The following is a 10,268-nucleotide window of genomic DNA, read 5'->3' as shown; positions in this document are numbered from 1 at the left end:
ATCATCTAAGTTTCGCAATAAAATAGATAATTAATACGCCCATTGAACTAAAAAAACATTAGTTCGATAAAACGCATATTTAATAGTTAGGTTGTAAAATAAAAATATTAATCAAAGAACACAAGCTCGTTAATATTTATTTTCTCGATTTTTATTAAAAACAGTATACTGTTGTAAACTAATTATGTATTCCATAATTCGCAACTTTATTATAGAATATATAAATCTAAAATACAGGTAGTTAAAATATTAAGTCATTATAGTTTAATTAGTTTCCTCCTTTTCAATATACATATATTTATCAATATTATAAAAAACAGATTTACCCTATAGTATATACAATTTTTTTTAGTTTCTTGTAAAACACAAACTCATACAAAGAGCTAGTGTAAGCCAGTGTTTTGTGTAATAAGACCACATACTTACTGCTGAGCAATGAAAGTGTCGTATGGTACTACTAGTTTTTTTGTTTTTTTTACATTAATGTTTGTTTGTTTGTTTTGAATTTCCCGCAAAGCCACACGAGGACTATCTGCGCTAGCCGTCCCTAATTTAGTAGTGTAAGACTAGAGGGAAAGCAGCTAGTCATTACCACCCACTGCCAACTCTTGAACTACTCTTTTACCAACTAATAGGGGGATTTGCCGTCAAATTATAACGCCCCCACGGCTGAAATGGTGAGCATGTTTTAACAGGGATTCGAACCCGAGGTCCATCAGATTACGAGTCTAGTTCCTTAACCATCTAGCCATGTCGGGCGCTAACATTAATGACAGGTAACCTCATTATTAAAACTTAATTATTATTTAATTTAACTTCAGTGATAGAAGTGTAGTCGATACATGGAATATAGCCACTCGAAGGTATCTAGCTCTCTGATTGACTGGATCAACTGGGTATAAAACAAGAGTAGAAACGCAGAATCTAGTCTGTAGTCATTGTAATTTGAGGGTCTGGCATGGCCTAGCGCATTAAGGCGTGCGCTTCGTAATCTGAGGGTCGCAGGTTCGTGCCCGAGTCGCGCCAAACATGCTCGCCCTCCCAGCCGTGGGGGCGTTATAATGTGACGGTCAATCCCACTATTCGTTGGTAAAAGAGTAGCCCAAGAGTTGGTGGTTGGTGGTGATGACTAGCTGCCTTCCCTCTAGTCTTACACTGCTAAATTAGGGACGGCTAGCACAGATAGCCTTCGAGTTGCTTTGTGCGAAATTCAAAAACAAACATTGTAATTTGGAAGTTCATAGTCTATAAAATTGTATATTTTATTTTGTTTTAAATGTTGTACCTCATGATATTCAACTTTGGACACTTACTTTTTCCTTTTTTTTTACATCAATGTTAAATTTAGAGAGGTTGGTTGCTTGCCTGGAATTAAGCACAAAGTTACACCATGTAGATTGTTCAGAATAAGTTTAGTTTTGAGGTTTAAAGTGAACGTTTATTTAGCTTCTTACAACAGAATCTAAAGCTAAAAATAATCAAATATACATAAATAAGTCTTGTAAGATAACAGCAAGTTTTCTGATGTTATAGCACATTAATTTGCTTATCACAGTCTCACGAGAATCTACGAAAATGACAAGCAGTTTATAAATATTTTTACAATGATCTTTCAATACCCAGTTATATATATAATACTTTTGTGATTAGTAAAATGTAAACGATATTGTGTAATTTACAAACTATATAATTAACTTTCTGCAATAATTTATTAATTCAACTCTTGTTCAAAATGTATCACAAGTTTTTCAATTATGAAATTTAAACTTCAAAGTGTGTGTGAATCATAAGTTCAATTTAATAACCTTTTTTTAGCCTGGTGGGGCCTAATGCTGTACTGTGGATCCGAAGACTCGTGTTTCAAATCCTGTTGCTGCAAAAATCACATTGTTAACTTTGGGATCGTAAGGGTATTATAACAATGCCAGTCAACTCCCACTGTTAGATTAAAGTAGTTTAAGAGTTGGTATTGAGCATTGTCTTCTCTCTGATCTATCAGCTGAAAATTAGTAACGGCTATTGCAGATAGTCCTTTTAAAGTTTTGTTTGGATCTATAAAACGAATAATCTTTATTGAAAAAAGGAAAAACATAAAGGAAAACGAGAGACCTTTTGGTCCATCTAGAATATCCCATACACTGAACAAAATTTTAAAATAGAAACAAAACATTCAAAGTCAGCCCTTATTGTTAAAATATTCCCTTAAACTTCATTAAATTAACTCCACCCACAACATCTAAAGGTGACCTATTCCAAAATCCAACCACCCTGTCAGAAAAATGAAGCTGTCTTAGCTAAAGATGATCCTTACCGTGCCAAGATGTATATTTCTATTAAGTTTTTTTATCGGTGTTGATTGTTTAACCAAATTTCAGAAGTAATAGCTGAGCTTGAACATGCCTTGATTTAATTTTGCCCATTAACTTATTTTTCTCATTTGTTAGGTTTCCTAACAAATTTTTAATCTCTGATACTTCTTAAATAATACCTCACTCTAAGTTTGGTGTGAAAATATGCAGATAATTAAACTTATGAATTGTTATATAGACCTACCGATGTCACATTTTTTCATATTGTGTGGCAAGACTGGATTGAGTATTTAAGCTCCGGAAACACAACCCTGCTTGAGCCCTCTCCCCCTTCTTCACGGATCATATATTAAAAAGTATTCCCTTATTTTTTAAATAACTATAATTAATCAGCACACCTGTTCAACGCAGGAGACCCAAGAAGCAACATAGGGAAGTTTCTTCCCGTCATTCCTCCGGGGGATCTTAAGAATTCGTACCAAGTTCAGTAAAAAAGCGGGCACAGTAATAAGTGGATATGCACACACAGAATTATGTGCGAGTCATTAGTACAAATTTAACATTAAAATTATTTTTTGAAATGTCATGTTTATTTTTTAACAAACAATAAATTCCAGAGAAAAAAGAGTGGAATATTTGGCCAGAAATTAAATGTATGATTATTGTATTTGTTTAAATGCCTAAATTAATTAATATGTTTAGTTAAATTTCCCTGCGTTATTCTTTACTTTATAGTTTCTTCAGGAACATTAAATGTCTAACCAAATAACAAGATTTTGGTGTTATAAGGTTGTTTATTTCTGGTATTAATATAAGCATAAAGTTTGTCCTTTGTTCTAGTATTTCATATAAATAATATTTTTTGTGTATATTTGGTAATCCCATGTCTTTTGTTACAATTTTGAATTAAGTATATTTCTGTTGTATTCGAATCTCTTTCTCGATAAAGTTTTTATAGATTTAACCATCTAAAAACACTGGTTCTCAAAGAAATACTCCTGCATAGTCTTATGTCTGACCCTGAGATTTATTGTTTTTTATGGCAAAGACAGAGAATTTCATAGTGAATATAAAATGCACAACGGTATAACTTTTCATTTAAAAAAAGACTTAGAAATTGTTGACTAAATTTATTTGTTTTTTACCAAACGTTAAGAACATCAATAATAATGTATTGTAGCGTCATCTTTTGTTTTGAAAAGATATTTATCTTGTGTTTGACATATACAGTCACCTATGTTTATTACGTAATTTGATATTATCTCCGATTTAGTCTATAATTGCATTCGTATTTCTCCGAATATTGAAATAGTTTGTTATAAATGTGATGATAAATATATTGACAAATAAATATACTAACCAAAAACTTAATAAAAAGCTCTAGCTCGGCTCTGAACTAAAGATTTCTACATTATTGTCAAGCGCTATTACCACTATAACAGTTATTTTTTATCTTATATTAATAAGTAATTTATATCCCCAATTTAAATTATTATTTATCCTGATGATATTTTTCTTAATACTATAGTATTTTGCTTTAAACATGGTGACGTAATAAAGGCTATAAACACTCTCCACTTGACCACAATTCGAGCTTAGTCTCTCTCTCTCTCTAGTTGTTTGGGTATATACATTTTGTATACCCGGGAGGGTAAGGTACACTAGACCTCTTCCTTTTTCCTTTCCATTGTTAGAGTGGACTTGTTAGTGTATTTAAAGTTAATACATGAGGGTCAGAGTGATGAGCATTACTCAGGCTCTTTTCAGGGCAATGTCTAGATCATAGGTGGCCTGTTTTATTTTAGTACTAGTGTATACATATATATATATATATATATTATTTTTATTGCTATTTCTTATTGATTTTTTATACTTACTTTTAACTTAATGATCTAATGTATAAATTAATCAGGGAGAGATGTTTGGTACTCTCTTCATCATATATGCAATACTGTCTAGTTCGCATAACAGTTCATTTTTTCTCCAATTTTTATCAAAATATTTTATTGTACTATGTAGAAGTCTATCTGGTATTGTTTGTGTATTAGAGTATTTGTTCATGAACTTTGAGGAAGTGGTTTTGGGTACTCTATATGCTGTTGTAATTAATGTATTTTGTTATGAATGTAGTTTGGTTTGCAGTTGTTTTTTTACTTACGTTAATCCATGCAGGAGCTGCGTAGTCTACTGCTGGTCTTATATATTTTTGTATATTTTAAGGATGTTTTCAGGTGTCGTTCCATAATTTTTACCAGTTAGACTCCTGCCATAGTTTATTCTTCGCCAAATTTTAGATTTTATGTTATTTACATGTTTTGTCCAGGTACGTTTAGAATCATATGTTAGTCCTAAAAATTTTGAAGATGTAGCAGTCTAGAGAAGCGCTCCGTTTATGTAAATCTGGGGTTGTACCTTTTGATGTTTCGTTGATTTTGAAAATATCACTAATTGTGTCTTTGCTGTGTTTATTTCGATTCTGTCTTTTTGGCAGTATTCACTTAATCTATTTAGTTGTGGTTGTATGTTAGTGACTGCAATTTCTGGTGTAGGGGCACTATTCCAAATTGCTACATCATCGGCGAACTTTGACGAGTATCCATAATTTGGCTCTTTAAGTGGCATATTATTCATATGCATGATGAAGAGAATAGGACTAACCACTCCTCCTTGAGGGACGCCTGCTTCTGGAATGAAAAACTCAGAGAAAGTTCCCTCTATGTTTCTCTGCATTTTCTATTTTCTAAAAAGTTAGATAACCAGAAAATAATTCCACGCGATAGTCACATTTCATTCATACGGAACCGAAGACCATTGTGCCTTACAGTGTGGAATGTTTTTTCGATATCGAGAAAACAAGCGACAGTGCATTCTTTTTATTGAAGCTATTTATTATCGTTTCAGTTAACCTAATTAAATTATCTGCCGTTTGTCTAAATTTTCTAAATCCATTTTGTTCTTCAGGTAATTTTGAAGTAATCTCCAAAAATGTGGAGAGTCTATTACTTATTATTCGTTCAAGAATTTTGCCTACACAGCTGGTCAGGCTGATTAGTCGATAACTATTTAGCTTATTATCTGGTTTTCCTTCTTTGCGGAACATTAATATATTAGCTTGCTTCCAAGAAACTGGGATGTTTCCAGAGTAGAAAGAAAAATTAAAGATAGCTAATAGATGGTCAAATAATTTTGGAGTGTCTTTTTTAAGGAGAATTGTTTGTATGCCATCATTTTCTGGTGATTTGTTTTGTTTTTTTTAATTCTTGATTGTTTGTTTGAGTTTGTTTAGTGTGATTTTTTTGATGAGCAATAGAGTATTATGGTCATAACTATTATCAGTGTAATTATTAATAGTATTGATTGGAAAGTATGGTTTGTATAATTTTATTTCATTTGTTACATTGTTGTAGAAATAGTTGTTCATATCTGGGTCATTATGTGTTTTGTATTTGATGTCTAAAGGCTTCTGCTTTTTCTTTGTTGGTGCTCCCTAAGGTGTTGTTATGTTCCAGTGTTGGGTATTTTCTTGAAGTGGCTTCATTCGTGAATCTTTTTAGGTGCAACCAAATCTTTCTAGGGTCAGTTTGTTCATTTAGTTGGGAGTAGAAGTTATCCCAATTTTCTTGTTTTAACAGTTTATTTCCTGTTCCGATACTATTTACTTGTGTTTTTATTTCTTGATCTCTTGTTGCCATGAAATGTCTTCTTAATTGTCTTCGTTGTTTTATCAGTGTTAACAGTTGTTTGGTTGGTTTCCATACATTGTTTATGGTTGTATGTTGTTGCTTTGGTACAGTGTCCGTAGCTGCTTTTAGTAGGCACTCCATGATTATTTGACTATAATTATCAATTTCAGATTCGTTGTTAGCTGTATGCTTGATTTTGTCTGGTGGTATGTTGTTTAATACATTTTGAAATTCCTGCCAATTTTTTTAAAATCAAATTTGTCTTGTCTGGAGATTTTATCTTTATTGGGGGTGAGATCGAAGATACACCATATTGGAAGATGATCGCTGTCAACATCTTTTCCCACATTAAAATTTATTAACTTTTGACTAACATTAAATGAGGTAAGGCAGATGTCTAAAATATCTTTTGAATTTGTTGCATAGGTAGTATGCATGGGTGTACTATCGTTGATAATGGTTGTGTTATTATCATCGATGAATTGTAATAGTTGTCTGCCATTTGTGTTAGTGGATTTACATCTAAAGTTCTCATGTTTACTATTCAGATCACCTATTACAATTGTATTTTGGTTGTGGGAAAAGATGTTGTGGATTAAGTTTATGTCAATGCATTTAGTTGGTGAACAATAAATACCTGCTACTGTTATTATTGAGTGGTTTACTAAGAGGATATCAACCATTATATTCTCGTTATTACTGTTCATTTTAATTTCAGTTACGGAAAAGTTATTTTTGTATAGTAGCATAATACCTCTGTTGGTGTCTTGATTGTTTGTTCTATCTTTTCTTATTGATGTATAATTCCATATTTTAAATCTATTATTAGAATAAATTAGGGTTTCACTTAGAATAAAAATATCAGGGTTAGTATTTTTTTATTATGTCTTCAATCTCGTGTTTTTTGGAAGCAAGTGCACCTTGGATGTTGATACTTAGAACTATGAATTTATGTTTTTAGTTTTAGAATTATCCCGTGATTGTTATGATTAGTTGTGGTATGTGTGGTGTTATATGCTGTTGTTGTGTTGTTGTTTTTGCAATACTTATGAGGAAATTTATGCAATTTTTAGATTGTGTCGGTTTTGTAAATTCTGTAATGAAATCTGTAAAAATGTTTTTAATTACATTTACTATTACACTTGTTTCATCGTTTGTACTACCTTTTGTTGTATGAGTGTTGTTTTCTTGGAAGTTTGTTGTATCAGTGTTTTTGTTAAGTTCTTGTATATTGTTTACTGCTCTGGTTGTGTTTTGTTGTTCGTTTGTTAGTGAGTTTGATTGTGTAATGTTTTATTTCAGCTTTTGTGCATATGTAACTGGACCTGTACTTGTAGCTGTGTGTGTTTGTTGTACAGTTGTTTCAAATATATTATTTGGTATTGTTTTTTGTTGTTTTTATTTCATAAATACGTTGTTTTATCTTTATATATTTGTCGCAACTTTTATAATTTGCTCTGTGTGTTTCTCCACAATTGCAACATGTTGGTTTATCCTGTTCTTTTTTACATAGGGATATGTGATGTTCCCCACCACATCCATAGCACCTCGGTGTTGCTAGACATGCCGCTGAAACGTGTCCATATCTTTGGCAATTGTAACATTATGTAATTACAATTGCTGATGTTTTTAATTGTTCGACTTGGAATTTTTGGTACCATAAAATGATACCGTCGTTTATTAGTTCCAAGATGTTATAGTTTTGATTCATGTCTACTCTTATTAAATTTGTAGGTTTGTTTGTGACCTTTAGTCTTAGGCTTAAGTTTGTTCGTTTTGAATTTCGCGCAAAGCTACAGCTACTTGCGCTAACCGCCTGTAATTTATTATAGAAATAAAAGAATAGAGGGAAGGCAGCTGGGTATAATGTCTCAGACATGTCTGGTAGGGTGGAGCTTCAAAACCGCAACTGTCAGATGACGAGTCACGCGTTTTAACTACGCGGAAAATCGGGTTAAGACGAAAATCGTCTTCAATTTCATGTTACCAACAGAGAGAAAACTACGAACAGAAAGTGGTTTCTATAGGTATTACTCGTCATTTTGGGTTAAGCCTTTTCCAATGATTTTTCAGCGTTACTGGTTTCTCAACTTAAGTGTGACCTCAAAGACCATCAAAAAAGGCTTAAGACAATATATTGGGTAAAATGAAAAAAACAATATCTATCTCTAGATATTTTTGTTTTTCTTGAATAAGTTTTTCATTCCTCTTCACTGACATTTTTTTCAAAACTAACGCGGTATAATGGGTGTGTATCATATATTAGGCTTGACTTGTATGAAAATGTTTAATTCATTCAACATAATTTGTATTGGTTATAATAAATCTATTTCAGGGCTGTTTATAGGGGCGTCGCTATGCACTGGCACATGGGGCCCCTGCCCCAGTTCTATCTGACATTGCCTCCAATTCCCAGTTTGTGTCTTGAAAAATCAGAACATAAAACCATGATGGATATTATACTGAAACATTGTAAATTTTTGCACCTATAGGTCCAAGCCTCTAATCTTTTAAGGACCAATCAACACCTTTGAACAACACGTGGATTTTCTATTGTTGCTTTCCTGTTGCTTCATTATTACACACGCCAGATAATATTTATTAAGGAACTTTCCTTTTTTAGACAAAAAAGGAGAACTGTATTAATAGAGTATATAAAAGAAATATATAACACATCCAGCTTAATTAAGGAAAACACAAAATATGTGCAATACATTTATCCGAAATTTCCGTACTCGTTTCTCGATACGATTGGCCGAAATCCATGACGTAAGTTCATCTCTTCTTTGGGTTTTGAAATTGTCTGCATATGTTTCTTATTCACGTATGTGTTGTATTTATTTACGTGACGATCCAGATAAAATATGTGAAATACACTTCGTCTTCTTGCATTTAAACAAAAGGGTGGGCATTGTGATGGTGCGTTTCACACATGCCAGTTTTGAAACATGGAGACTCATGGACAAGTTTTTCCCTCTCACACAATTAACTTCAGCCTTATCTGTCACTAGTAACATCTGAAAAATCACGTGATAGAAATACAGATGTTGTAATTTCTTCTGATGTAAACAGAAAGTCAAATGGTGCATTTCTGTTGCGTGACTGCATTATTCTGACAAAACTGAAGAAAATTATTTCATGAAAGTATCACACGAAAATCTATTTGGATTTTTAACAGTAAAGCTGTTATGGTTATCTGACGCCGTCCCTAATTTTGAACTGTAAGAGAATGGCACCAAATCGTGGGCTACTGTTTACTGAACAGCAGTGGGAATGGACAACACAATGTAGTGTCCACAGCTGAAAGAGCGAGTATATTTGGTGCTAGGTTTGGATCTCGTCGAACGCCTTAGCCATAAGGTTATGATGTCCCCAAAAGAATGGTCATTTAATAATGGTATTTACTGTATACCGAGTATAAGCTGTGTTAGTAAATGATATATATGAGACAGAAGTTAAAATCTACCTACTGACACCAGTGTATCACGTGATAAATTTGTCACTAATGGACTTACTTAGTGTTTTTATTTTGTGTTACTATTTTTATTTTACATGAGATAAAAAATCTGTCTTAGTCTGTTAATAAAAGAAGAGGGAATCCAAGATTTCCCCGGCACTTGAATTTCACTTAAGCAGAATTAAAGTAAATTATTCTACGAGACTTTTTTTCTTTTTATAAGCTATATTATTGTGCTTCAACAATACCAATTGCGTGGCGGCGTATACCAGATTCGATTTAATTACTCATCAAGATCTCTACCAGCCTACCTTTTACCAATTTGTCCCTGAAGAAGAAAGGTTTACCTTTCGAAAGTGCACAGAATATATAGTTTTTCATTTTGTATTAAGACTTATCGAATGTACATATTTTTCTAACATTATGAATACGGAAATTCATTTAAGCAGGATTAAAGTAAGTTAATCTATGAGACCGTGGGCGTGATCAAATACAAAAACCGAAAAGGTTTGACCTTCTGAGTCCAAAACTGTTATTAGATCTTAAATATATCAAGAGATGACGGAGCTATGAATTAAAAGTTTGTACTTGAAAAACAAAACAAAATGTTAAACTCAAAGTCGTTCTGTTGGTTGCTATGTTACAACTCTGAAAGTATTAAGATCAATTGCGTTGGAAACATGGGAGTTCAGTCCCCCTCCCAGTTTTCAATCTGTCCCAGTATCAAAGTTAAGAAATAGGAAAATTACTCTCAGGGAGAGTAGGAGTAGACATAAATCCAGGACCCAAGTGTTTCCAGAGCCCTAAGGCAAGCTCTGG

The sequence above is a fragment of the Tachypleus tridentatus genome, chromosome 12 (genome assembly GCF_004210375.1).
Source record: "Tachypleus tridentatus isolate NWPU-2018 chromosome 12, ASM421037v1, whole genome shotgun sequence".
Taxonomy (NCBI): Eukaryota; Metazoa; Arthropoda; class Merostomata; order Xiphosura; family Limulidae; genus Tachypleus; species Tachypleus tridentatus.
Note: the sequence above shows the minus strand (reverse complement) of the source record.